General features: G+C 38.0%; 1 protein-coding gene across 10 annotated transcripts in view; it reads left to right on the forward strand.

Moving 5' to 3' along the window:
- Window positions 1–13,290, forward strand: part of WDR20 (WD repeat domain 20) — a 45,663-nt gene that overhangs the window by 13,630 nt on the left and 18,743 nt on the right. The gene's annotated exons all lie outside the window — the stretch shown is intronic.

Consider the following 13,290-nt stretch of genomic DNA (forward strand, 5'->3'; position numbering starts at 1 on the left):
TCAATGTTTGCTGTTGATTGGTATTGCACCAGCGGGTTTTTCCAGTCTTGTAACAAAACCATACCATTGTTTTAGAAAAGAAAAAAATAGGATTCAAAGGTAAAGTGAAAGTAATGGCTTTGAATGTGACTGACTAGAACACTGGTCCAACAGGTCAGGTAACTTTTGTGTGTGTGCATGGGGAGGAGGTGATCAACTCAGATGATGCCATTAAGTCATGCAATGTTTCCAGTTTGTTCCATGTTTTGGGTGTCATCTAAAAGCAGTCTGCCAGCTCTAATTTTGTTGTCTTTAGCATGAATGGTTTTTTAACCAGTTTTGCTTACAGTGCTGGGCCAATTTAAACAATTTCCCAGTGAAAGTAACTTACTAAGTGTTTAATAAATTTTGCAACTGAGTGTGTGAACTGAATGAGAACAGCTGCTGAATTGTGCCAGAATGTGTGGCTTTACTTGGAATCCATTTGGTATTTACATACCTATTTTCCTTATTTTAATTTATTTTGTACATCTAGTACATGTATTCTTATCTCTGTTAAACTCATCTGAATTATGCCTCATTCTGTGTTAAAAACAGGTGAGAAAGACTGATTATAAGTGTAGGCAACAGTGTGACTAGACTGTTGGAGTAAATAAAGGGATCCACTGGAGAATAAGGAGCAAGGAGGAGATCAGAAGGGTAATAGTTACCTTTTTACTTTAGAGCTTTGAATCTGTTACAAGGTACTAAATTGTAACTATTGAGAAATGAATTGCAGTTAACTAAGCATAAATATTGAGACTTGCAGAACTTCATTATGAGAAACATCGTTAAAGAAAGAGGTAATTGTTACAGTATACTTCATTTTCTCAGTTCCTCAAAAGTGAATGCTTTTTAAAAAAATGTGTGCTTCAGTGCCTTCCAGCCTTTACAGAAGGTGATGGATTCTTTACATAGCTTGTGACAGTCCATAAGTAGTATTCCAGCATGAACTTTATTTAGTGCCTGTGAATATATGGAATGCTCTGTGCTATTCTGAAATCAGTTGCTTTTTAATTCACTCTATTCCTAACAGTGAAAATTTCTGTTTAAAACCTTCTGACTGCCTTTAGCTGAGTGATAGGCAGGTATTTTTGCAAGGCTTATCCTGGATTGTATTCAGATAGAGAAAAACATGCAGGAGTGCTATTCAACACATACCTCACCACCACAACAACAACAAATCCCTTTTCAGTTTTAGCTTTTGCAATTCTTACATTGTAGACTTCTGTGTTAGGGATTTTTTTTTTTTTTTTTGCTGAAAGTAAAATGTCTCCCTGTGTTGGGAAAACATTAATGTATAACGTGTATATATAACCAGCTTTATTTGAAGTTCAGGTCCTCAGCCTTTGTAGTGTAACACTTTGATAGTAAAGGAGAGTTCTAACTCAATAAGTTCATGTCCTTGAATGAAGTGGAAATTCAGATCCATATTATTAGATGGAAAAAAGAAGTAAAAATGAGGGAATTTTAGAACTTGGAAATTCTGTTACAAGATGTTGAGAGAATTAAAAGCTAAGTTCTTTATATCTGAGACAACCATTGGGAAGAGACCTTCAAGTTGAGGTCTTCTAGGAGTGGTTTTGGAAATAATTTAATTGATGACATTGATACAGAGAAGAACACGTACATGGTGCTCATAAGAACTTTGGGACTTATCACTGTTCATAATCAGAGTTACTTAATAAGGAGAAACAAGCTGATATCACAACCATATATGAAGTGAACATTCATTGAAAAAATCCATAGGGAATTTTTGCTTCAGCAGTAAAACTTTGGAAAGATGATACACAAAGTGTAGTGTTGATTACAAGCTTAGCCAGCTTGTGATACAGCTGTTGAAGGCTGGAGGACATAAATGGAATTCAAAGATGTATCAGATGAGGTTTACAATAGAAATAAAGAATGTCTTTAGTGACATTGTACTAGACCTTGAGAAGATGGCTTTAATATTGTATGAAATTCTGGTTGCTTGTGTTGAAGGTGATTTTTAACTCCTGCTACTAAAAGTGGATGGTGTCTAATGTAAAACTGGAGAAAGAGGTGTGTGATTTTGATTTTCTGAGCAAAATACTAAGTCACTAAATATCGTTTTTGTCACACTAGAAGAAGAGAGGAAAGAAGGGAGAGAATAAATAATACAAAACCTCTCCTGGACTTCTCAGACATTACTAGCTCTTCCACAAATCCCAATCATGCAAAATTTACTATTAATTTAGAAGTATCCTGCTTTTTCACCAGCCCTGCTGTAAGCAATTACTAATAGTTGAACTGCAGAATGAAAATACTGTGACCCTAAGGGAAGTACAGAATAGGTTTTAACAAGAGCACAGTGTTTCCCCCAGAAGCTTCTTAGGGCTGAGCCTGATGAAGATAGTGAAGGCAAATTATTTTCAGTGATAGAAATCCAACTCTCTGTGTGGTACCCAGTGAAGCCACCTTACTGCTTTCAGATCAGGAGAGGAAAGAACTGTAAGACGCTGAGGAGCTGGAGGCAGTAATGTTCAATGAAAAAATGGATGCACAGCTCACTTGGTGGATATCATGGAAAGAGCAGGAGATTTTCAATGGTAACTAAATGGATGCTGAAGTATCTCAGTAGTTTTGTGGGGAAGCTGTAGGAGGGGATTTTGTATTTTGTATATTTTTGGAGGTGGTTTTCTGTATTCTGAGTCACCATTTATGCAACAGGCATGAAGGTCAGAACTATTTAATCCTGTCTTAAACTATGAGCAGAGTAAAGGATGAGATTTTAATTGGTGACCAGCCACCTTTTCTTTTTCTTAATATCATATGGTGTAGTGAGACTGAAAAATATGAGCAGTAAGCCTGTTTTCTCAGGTTTCCCTAATCTGTTTACTTACTTTTATATCAAATTTTACTATGCTGAGGTATTCGGCAGGTTTTATAGGAATTGGAAAAGATTGTGTGCTTAAAACAGATACTTTCTCATGATCCTGTGTTTGAAAGAAATGTTTGAAGAAAGATCTTCCTTCAAAATGGAAACTAAAAGAAGCAAGCAGCTGTGCTTTGGCTTTGCCCTGTTAGTGTTATTCCTCGAACATCAAGTTAGCCAGTTACCTGGCCCCTCTTGCCCTGGAACAGAACAGTTTTCCACCAGGGGAATAAGCTTTAATGCAGGAAATAGTCTCATTCAAATGTACTCCTGGAGCAAATCCTTCTTTCTGACATGAATGCAAACTCTTCTTTCAGAGGGGAGAACACAGTGTCAGATAGAGACTGCTGTTCTGATGTAGCTCCTTATAAATTGAGTATACTCCTTTCCTCACATCTGACTGCATTCTCTTTATTTGGTAGCTTTCTATGTACATCTTTGGCAAAGAAGTTTCCCTACTACCCTGCGATTTTAAACTACAGCAAAAATCCTTTGAGGTTTGTGATACAAGGTGGTTCTCCAGTGTGAGAATGGCTTCTTCACTCTTTGGAGTGCTTAAGGATGTTAATATATCTCGATCAATATGCAATGCTAAACAGTTAAACAGAATTTCAAGTAGAGGCTCAGGCTGCTTGGTTACCATGGCAAACACAGTAGGACATTCATGCCAAAGTTTGGAAACTAAGATACACAAAAGAAAACTTGTAAACTAAAATAATCACTTTGGAGACCAATATACTTGTTGATGATTTACTGGAGTCTGTTTCCCAAGGAATACAGTTTTAAAATCCTATTTTATTAAGCAGATCTTAATTGCCAGTCCAGAGTTTTGCACAAAGGAGGCAATATTCACAAGCAGGGAAGAGTGAGATTCTTTGTTGGCTTGCCCTCTAACTGTAAGGGCATTGAGTGAATAGAGTAGCCTCTTGGAGACAGAGGAATTGAATTACTTAAATACTGTAATCAAGGTTGACATGTTTTCAGTGTGCAATGCCTTGTTTCACAGATGACTCAGTTTTGTCTCTAAAATTTGTCTGTGTTAGTGATTATATGTATGTTAGATCACGTATGTATGATATCTCTGTATTTAATGGTTTGTCTTATGTTCCTCATTGCATATATATCCTTTAATTACTTATTCACTTTCCCACAGTTTGTCTTAAGGCTTGCTACCTGTAACCAAGTTCTTAATGTGAGTATTTTAATGGGGTGATTTTCAGTTGGATAAGTTCCCTGTGTAATCAGCTTACTGTGGGCACAGTATTTGATATTGTAGTCCTGTCAGGATGTTGTGGCAAAATCTGATCTTTTTGCATGTGACTTGCTGTACAGTTTTCCATAGGTATGGTCACATGCAAATCATGCAGTTATTTTTCTCTTTCTGAATGTAAATTAGTATGTATAGTTCCATGTATCTTCTCCGAAGTCTTATCCCCCAAAGGGAAGCTGTTGCACAGAAAGCCAATCTGTGGCTTGAGGGAGAAGCTACTTTCAAAGACTTCCTGAAGATCGAGGTTAGAGCTGGCATTGGGCACTGTGATCATGAGCACCTACCCTAACATGTGACTCCACCTCATCACTTTAGGCATTGCATAACATGGATTGGAGATTATGGCAGGCAGTTGGAGGCTCAGGGAAAGCAGTTTAGGTTATTACTGAGAAACTGTGATGAATTTGCCTCTGTCTTTATAGCACATGGTCTCTTGGGAAGGGAGGCTTGCTGTCAGTATAACTGGGAAGTAGTGTTACTGGAACATGAAATGTTGGAGGTGACGGAACAAACAGTTTATGAAATGGTGTTCAGGAGTTCTTGTTGTGAACAGTAACTGTTATATTGAATTACAGGTTAGTCTGCTTTTTGCTGACCTCTTTAAAAAGGACTTACTGAGCACTTTTTAATTAAAACAAAAGTGGAACATGAAAACATCTGGAAGATTATACTAGGGCTTTACTCAAAGGAAAGTAAGAGTTTGGAGGCCACAGGAAGAGAAGAATTGTGCCACTGATTAGCCACAGTAAATAAAATGTTTCATCCCACTAAGTTTAACATATGATAATTTATAGTTATGTGGTATATCTGTAACTTCAGGACAAGAAGTAAAAGGGGAAGAGCAGCATAAGTTGAAGATGGACTGGTTTGACTGTCTAACTGTCAAGGGGCACCTGTAAGAAACTTGGGAGATGCAGTTAGGGTGCTTGAGTGTGCAGCAGTATGTGTTCCCACTAATCTCTGGGTGGCACACAGTGGAGGGAAATACTTGAGTTAGTTTGGAGCTGCTACACAAGACGAGTGGATTGATATTAGTGATTGCCTTAACTGATTAGAGCCTGAGTTCTAATAAATATTTTTTCTTTAAGAAATGGAATTGAGAAGAACATTAGAAACAAGAATTGAATAAATCATACAGCATTGTATAAATCAGTAGGTCCATCTCTTCTTTTAGGTCTATAAAATGTATTATTACAGAGATATTCCGAGAAGTGGTGAAAATTGTGATGACTGAAAACTTTTGTGTAAATACTGAGGACAGGACTGCTTACTCTAGTAATCAATATAAGTGCTGTGTGTATGAGGAATATTAGACATCATTGTCTCTGCTTGGGAGCAAGATGGTGTTCAGTAAAATCAGAGGGAAACAAAATTCAGAAATTACACTTTTCCACATATTAATTCATCAGGGTACCTTGCTTCTGTAATACAAGTGAATAATGAACAGGAAGTGGGAGTTAAAATCTGGCAATTTTTTCAATTCCATGCAGTAGTTAATGCAAAAAAAAAAAAAAAAAGTCCTCTAAGTGTTACTAAACTTCCATATTTGCAATATAAATGGCTTCATGAAAGAAATCTAGGGTGGATAATAATCCATTAATACAGCTGACTTAATGAGTTAACTTCTGGAACATATATCTGCTCACTGTTGAAGAAATGGTACTGGAGTAAAAAGTCCTGGCAAAAAAAGTCCAGTTTGGAGTCCATGACTGTGAAGTATGTCTGTGCTATGACTTGTTAAATCAGCGTCTTAATTGTTAAGCCAATGAGGGGGAGACCAGTGTAAAATTGTGACCTGTCACCCATGGTTTATAAATACTCCAAGAGATCATTATTTTGAACTTAAAACTGCACAGTGAGATAGCTTTCTTACATATGTTCTTAAAAAGAGCCGAGTAGGGGGAGAAGAGGAGGAAGGTGTCTGCATCACATGCACAGCATACGTGATTCTGAATCAGGGTTCTGCTGGAGAGGTTTTTATCCAGCAAGCTAAGTTACAGTAGAGCCAAAGTTCTGCAGACCAGGCACTGGGAAGAGACAATAATGCTGATATCAGAGCTGCTTCTCCCTTCTTCTTCTTCTTAATAAAAAAAGGGCAAGTAATTGCTTAAACCAAAATAGAACATCTAATTCAGTTCATGTCTGTTGGGAATGTGTGATACAGTGACTTTATTCAGAGTTGTTTAATTAGCCTGTTTACAGATTTAGTGTGACCAAATGCATAACACTGGAATCATAGTCTCAGTTTTTATCTGAGTTGATCACGTCATTAACTGGCATCCACGAGGAGGGGAACTTTGCAAAAGGAACTGTGAAATACTTTTTGTTAGTTCTTCAGCATGGGTTTCTGAGAGATTGTTTGGAGGTGTGAGAGAAGTTAGAGCTCATATATTCTTTTTGTCTCGTAGTAAAGCAGTGTCTCATAGTTGTGCAAAGTGTGTAAATCAAGTGCTTTTAGTGAGCAAAGGGAGCAGGTTTTCTTCTGCAGGTGTAATAAAAATTTGACTTGGTTAAATATGGAGAAACAAACATCCTTTGAAAAGTTAGTGTCCTGTTGCTTGCCTGGAGCTTTAGTGGTGTGGTTATAGTGCAGCTGAAGATGCTGGAGTTGCTTGAAGTGCTTCTGGTCAACTCTGTGGAGCGGGCAGGCTGTTGGGTTTCTTTTGGAGATGCTAAACTCTCAGACCTTGTCAGGACTGACCAGGACATGCCCTGGGGAGCTGTGTCATGGTCAGTTCATTAGAGTAATTTGGGTCTGCCCTGGCTCTTTGGACAGCACTGTCACAAGTTGTGTGTTTTGGTCTTCCACTCTAAAGAAGCACGTTTTCAGCATGGGTAGAAGTTGAACCAAGTGATTAACACCTTGAATTGAAGCTGCTTTAAGTTTCTTATGGAACAGTTTCAGGGACTTCAGACCTCTCTTGGGTTATGACAGATGGAGGCAGCAGCAGCATTCTGTGTTCAGAAGACAGAGGGATTTTTGTGTGGAGGGGTTCAAAACCTTGTTTCAACTTCCCCTAGCCTCCTCGGCCTGCAGTAGTTCAAGTGTGTTAATATTCCTGTACTGTTCTGCTGGCATTTGCTCAGTCTTATAAATAAAGAGTAAATTGATACTGTATACACCTGTGAAGTGAATGGGGTCTTGCAAACAATTTTTTTGAGTCTGCTGTTCTGAGATTTTGAACACTTAGAAATAATAATATCTACTTCTTCTAGAGTTATTGCTAGTCTCATGCTTTCACCTTAGACAACTTGTAAAAGAATGTTCTGATCTATACTGTAACCACAGAAATGTTTTGGTTAATGGCCTTACTAAAATGGAGTTAACATTGTTATGATTAGCTGTAAATCAAACAGTCCTTTATGTGTGTTCTTTATGGTGTTCACATCTACTTTCTTGATCTTGTCAATTATATAACCATCGGTTCCGTTACTATGACATGGATTTATTTCAAACCAGTGCGTGCTCTTTGCTCTGTTTGAGTGCTTAGAGTAATTCTTCTGGAAACAGAATATGATTATTTTATTGGATCCTTCAGAAAACTGCACTGATCTCTGCCTAAATATGGATTTATGTCCAGTTATCTGGTCTAGAGCTTTTCTCTAAATGTAGATGGTCACACTTGTCTGCTGTACGAATAAATACTTAAATCGTGTTAAGTAATGTTTTTCTCCTTTCAAAAGTCATGTATGTCTTGTATGGCCCCAAGTGGGAATTATATCTAGAAGGGAGAAGAATATCAAGTAGCTTCCTAAATTTGCAAGCGGCTTTGTACAAAATTGATCTTTAAGACTTTGTTATGGATGAATTCTGTGGAACACTTGAAAAAAAATTAGGTTAAATAAAATTACTTGGTGTCCCTGTTTTACTAGCAGCGCTGTTCTTACAGAGTATCCTAGAAACTGTCACATGCCTTAAGTGTTCCTCTTCAGCATTTAATCAAGTGCTTTGTAACTTATAAAAAACCTTCTGCAAAGATACAGGAACCCATTTATGAAAAACAGTATTGTGAGTGGCAAGCTATTGATGCTTCAGTTCATGGAGTTGGAAGATCAGCCAAATTTGAAATGGAAAACTAAAAATACTATTTTTATTGAAGTTTAGAAATGTGACTTCTATATAAAGGAGGTACGTTGAATGCAATATAAAGACCTAAAATTTCCTTGGCATTAATGGCTTTGCAAGGCTCAGGAGGCATTTAAAACTACTTTGGGTACACACACAACACCTATTATGCAACCCTTGAAACTAAGCACATCACTCAGGTATGGAAAAAGCAGTTCTCATTTGTTTAAGAAACCTTTACATTTAAGAAACATATTGTGGCTATAAATAGGGAAACTTTACAAATGGTGACTTGTTATTGAATCCTAATGAGAATTTTTACCTTTTTTTCCTTTCTTTCTTTTTCGTTTCTAAATGAAAGCTGAGGAGCTTTTAAACTATTTTAAATTTTTTGGGGGGGACCTTCTGAAGTGAACATGTGTTGACCTGTACACTACCTGAAAGCTTTGTGTATCTGAAGGGATGATGTGGGTTCTTGGCAGACTTTAAACTTTCTGCTGAGAAAGCCAAATCAGCAGTCTGTCAGCTTACATGCAGTTATATTTGTAGCAGCCAGTTTGCTACTGACAGGCTGTGGCACTGTCAGCTGCACTGAGGAGTGTTTTGTTAGGGCTTTGTACTTGCAGGAAGTGTTGCCTGGACTTTCTGTTATGTATTTCATATAAACTAAGCAGAACTTTTGCCCTACATCAGTGGTCTTTGTAGGGAAAGACAACCAACTTGTTCCTGGAATTTTTTTGCTTCCTGAATTTCCTTTAAGGTGCAAACCAGACCACCTGTTAAGTAAGGTGGGAGTGGCCCTGTTGCAGCTGTTTTGATTGATCCTAAGCTTAAGATTCCAGGGCTGTTCAGGTGGGAAGGAACCTCTGAGAGTCTCCAGTCTAACCTGCCCCAAGGAGGGTCAGCTGTGAGATCAGATCAACTTGAAACAACAGTGATGTAATTACAAATTATTCTGTTGCTAATATTAAGTGATCTGTATTTGGGCTATAAAACAAAAAAATCTGGAAGTCCACTTCTGTGGTAATAAAGCAGAATGTGAAGTATTGACGCTGGTATTTCTGTCAGAAAGTTGTGTACAGAAACAAGGAATGGAGCTGGCCAGAAAATTCTACAGAAGTGCCTGGGGTAGCTCCACTTTCTTGTGTTCCTCAGTGGTCCCTGTCCTTGGGTTGGCTCTGCGGGAAGGAGGAGACGAGCACAGACATGGAGGAGGAATAAACAAATTTAGTTTTCCCTGTCCTTGCTAATGCAGTGAACAAGTCAGGGAGGGTTCTGTCCTGTTCACAGGAGATTGTATAAAGCGGAGGGCTCCAGCGAGGGTTGCCTTGCCTCTTTTTCAGCCAAGTTTTAAAGAGCATCTGTGAAGTTCAAAGAAATTCACTTAGTAATAATTCTAAGAGTTGATTTCTTCTGTTACCTGTACAGCATTATGACACAAGCATTAAGCACAGCTTTCTCAAATCATTCTGTTTCTTGACCAGGGACCATAAAATCCCTGGACAGTAAGGTGAGGAAGAGATAGCAAGTTACAGGTAGTCAGTTACAAATTCCAAGCTGCAGAAACACAGAGGAAATTGTTTTCAAAAGTACATTGTCTTGGTTCTATGTGTCTTCGCTTTCATTGTGCTCTAGAACTGTACCTACATAGCCAATCTGTAATCTGTTCAAGATCAATTAATTCTCTGGACAAGAGAGATTTTCTTAAGATAATTTTTTGGCAGTAGAATTTTTATTAAATGCTTCACTATTCTGTCTCAATCTCACAGCTTTGACCCATTGAAAGCCAGTCTCTTGGCAAATGTAATATTAAATACTATTAAGTATCTAATGGAAGCCTTTTCATTAATACAATTGAAATTACCTGGAATAAATTAATAAAGTAATTAATTTAATATCTTGACAATGTTTTCATCTTGGAAAGAATTCTAGCATATATGACAGATTTCATTCAAGTAAAATTTGCAGAAAGCTGCAAATGCAAGTTAGGAAAAGGAAAGATATAGGAAGAAATAACATCTGTCAAGGAGTGTGATTAAACGATGACTTAAAATAATGTGATTCACTGTTTAGGCAATCTTATTATGAAACCTCTAAGTCTTGGATCAATAAAATAAATCTTGGATAGACATTAATCTTTGGCTTTGACCTTAGTGATGCACATAACTAAAGGACCAAGGTTATTGATGCCCATCCTAATCAGATATTTCAGACATCAGAATCTGACTACTTAAAATTTGCTTCAGACTAAGGCAACTTTTTTTTGTTGGGTTTTTCCTGCCATTTTTTTCTTTATGTAGTTAAAGCTGTGATTAATATGTTCCATTTGACTGCCCTTCTATTGGAAGTCATCAGTCCAGGGTGAATGGGCTACTGTTAGACTGTTAGACTTCTATTTTTTTTTCTCGCTCCCTCCCTCCCCAGCAGAGTGGGAGTAGCTTTGTTAAAATAGTGTGCTGTGAGAGTTAACTAAATAAGAATAGGAAGTCCCCCAAACAGTTATATGGTTCATGTTTTATTTCTAGAGTATGATTTCATCACACAAATCTAAACAATCAATTTTTCTTCTGTGAGCAAGTGTGAGGTTCTCTTAAGTTAGAGTTTTAACCTCTTCAGAGACAGGACTTGGAAGCTGTTGATGCCCAAGTTACAGCAGTTTTGTTCAGCTCTGTCACTGGCTTTATACAGGTGTGTGAGGTTCCTGTTGTTGCCCAAAAACTGTTACTCCTTGGCTCTTTGCCCAGGGGGTGCAGTACCTCTGTATGTTGGAAGGAACAGACTTCTAGCACAGATATCACTTGGCCAAGGTGTCAGTCCCAGAGCCTTGGTAGCTGAAATGTACTTCAAGGCTTGCACAGGTAAGGATGCTCTTGGTATTCCTTGCCTTGCATCAGCTGCCCCAGTTTGCTTGCAGTTGTGATTACTGAAAGTGTTGCTCTTATCATTAATCATCCACAATTGAGGAAGTTTCTCAGAGTGGACAGGCTGGAATAATGCTGAGTGTTTTTCAGAAGAAAACTTTAAAGGCATTGGGACAGGAAGTGTGCAAATGGCTTGCTGCCAGCTGCCATGGCGAGGGTGTCTGCTCCTGTGCTTTTAATCTCCATGTCTGACAACACTTAATCTCAAGGTTTTTCTGGGTTTTTTCAAAGTACATCACATTTCTAAGTGGGGGGCAGTTCATACCACCTTGTTCAGTAAAGAGTGGCAGATCCTAGGATTTGACAGTTTTTTATGGACAAGATCTTATGTAAAAGCTTTTCTCTGAGAATCACATCTTTCACAAAATAGCAAATGGGCTAAGTGATGAGCTGATGAAACACCGAGTCCCTATGTGTGATTGAATTTTATGAGTAAGCACTTTTGTTCTTAGCAAATCCAATAGCAACCTTCATGCAGAAATAAAGAAAATATCTTCTAGTTCCTGTGCCCATTGATTCTACTCTCTTTCAGTTAAGAGAGATCTAGACCAAAGCAGTACTTTAGTGCTTGTAGATTTGACTTATCTCCATGAGACAACTGTGCTGTAACTGAAAGCAGTAGCTGCATGTAAATAAAAGGCAAGGCGTCCCTGTCAGTAGAAGCCTGGTTAATTCTGGGTTGAATTAGTTTATTTATACTTCATTTAAGTTCAGACAGATTCTCACTGCCATCTGGTTCCCAGAGAACAGCTAGAATAAGCACAGTGAAGTCTGTGCTTAGGTTTAATTTATCAGAATTTCATGTGTTGCTAGGTCTGTTACCATACAATTTCATGAGATGGGGAACATGTCACAACCAAAGTTGTTGGGCAACAAAAACCAAAGCTAGTGATGTAAAATCTCACCCAGACAAAAGAGCAAGGTATAGTTTGAACCTAGCCACCTATTGATTCTTTGCTGCTTAAAGGGACAATGAGGATTCAGAAGAAGGTGGTAATGCCTGTATCCTCTGCTGGGTGGGACAGTCTGAGGTTCTCTCGTCATTCAGTATGATTTAGGCCTAGTCATATTTACTTTAGAGTGGATCTTTGTTCTTAGGTATTGAGTCCTGCTGCTACTTCTGTCCAGAGGAGAGAACTTCGAGTCTCATGGGTTTGCTTTAAATCTGCTTTATTTGGGGCATGGCTATGTGGTAGTGTAGCTTGCTCTTCCAAATAGAAATGCTACCCCAATTCTGAGAGTACTCTCTTGCCAGCACTTGTTTATAGTGATCCAGGACAAGGGAATGTTACACAGTCTGAGATGTAACTGCAGGACCTTTAGGATTTGATCTTTCAACTTCAAATCACTGATTTACATCAGCCTGTGAGCTGGTGAATGCTCTGTGGCAGGCATGCACATTATCCTGCCATCTCCCAGTAGAACTAGTATTCCATTTAATTTCTCCTTGAAGAGGTATTTGTGATATTCTCTTTCAGCTTAAAATGGATCTCTGGACTCTGGGGAATGACTTCTTAGTCTGCTGACTTTAGAAATTGTAATACATCATCTCATTTTGGAGTTTTTAAGTAGGAGACCGTGCACCTGAATAAACTGGTTTATGATGTATGCTGCAAAACATAAGTGCAACTTTAATATTGTTGTGTATAAATGCTTGTCATGCATATCCTGTAGTTAAATTTGCCTTGGAAATGGCTCACCTGTGTAGCTGGTTAGGATTTTTCCCTACTGACAAGTCTAGTTTCTCTCTGTGTAGCTTTATGAATACCAAAGATCTGCTGCTCTTCATTCCTTGTCCTCCAATGTTTAATGCTCTGGAGCAATTCTATTTTATGTGAAGCTTGTTTACTTTCTCTTTTATTGCTGGCCTGATTTCCTCTGACTAAATATACTAAAAAAGTATATATCAAAATTAGAATCTGAGCCCCAAATCACAGCTACATCTGAGGCCTGTAATACTGTTGAGTATCTGGAGCTTTCTAATTACAGAGTCTGAACCTAGTAAATAGGGAGGTTAAAAAACAAGGTTGAACCTGATGTATGATCTTGCATATTAAATGTGTGGAGTTTAATCTCTGGATGATGAAAGATTTAGTTGTCTGTTCAGAAGTGATATGGG

Source organism: Taeniopygia guttata, chromosome 5, assembly GCF_048771995.1.
Source record: "Taeniopygia guttata chromosome 5, bTaeGut7.mat, whole genome shotgun sequence".
In the NCBI taxonomy this organism is placed as follows: domain Eukaryota; kingdom Metazoa; phylum Chordata; class Aves; order Passeriformes; family Estrildidae; genus Taeniopygia; species Taeniopygia guttata.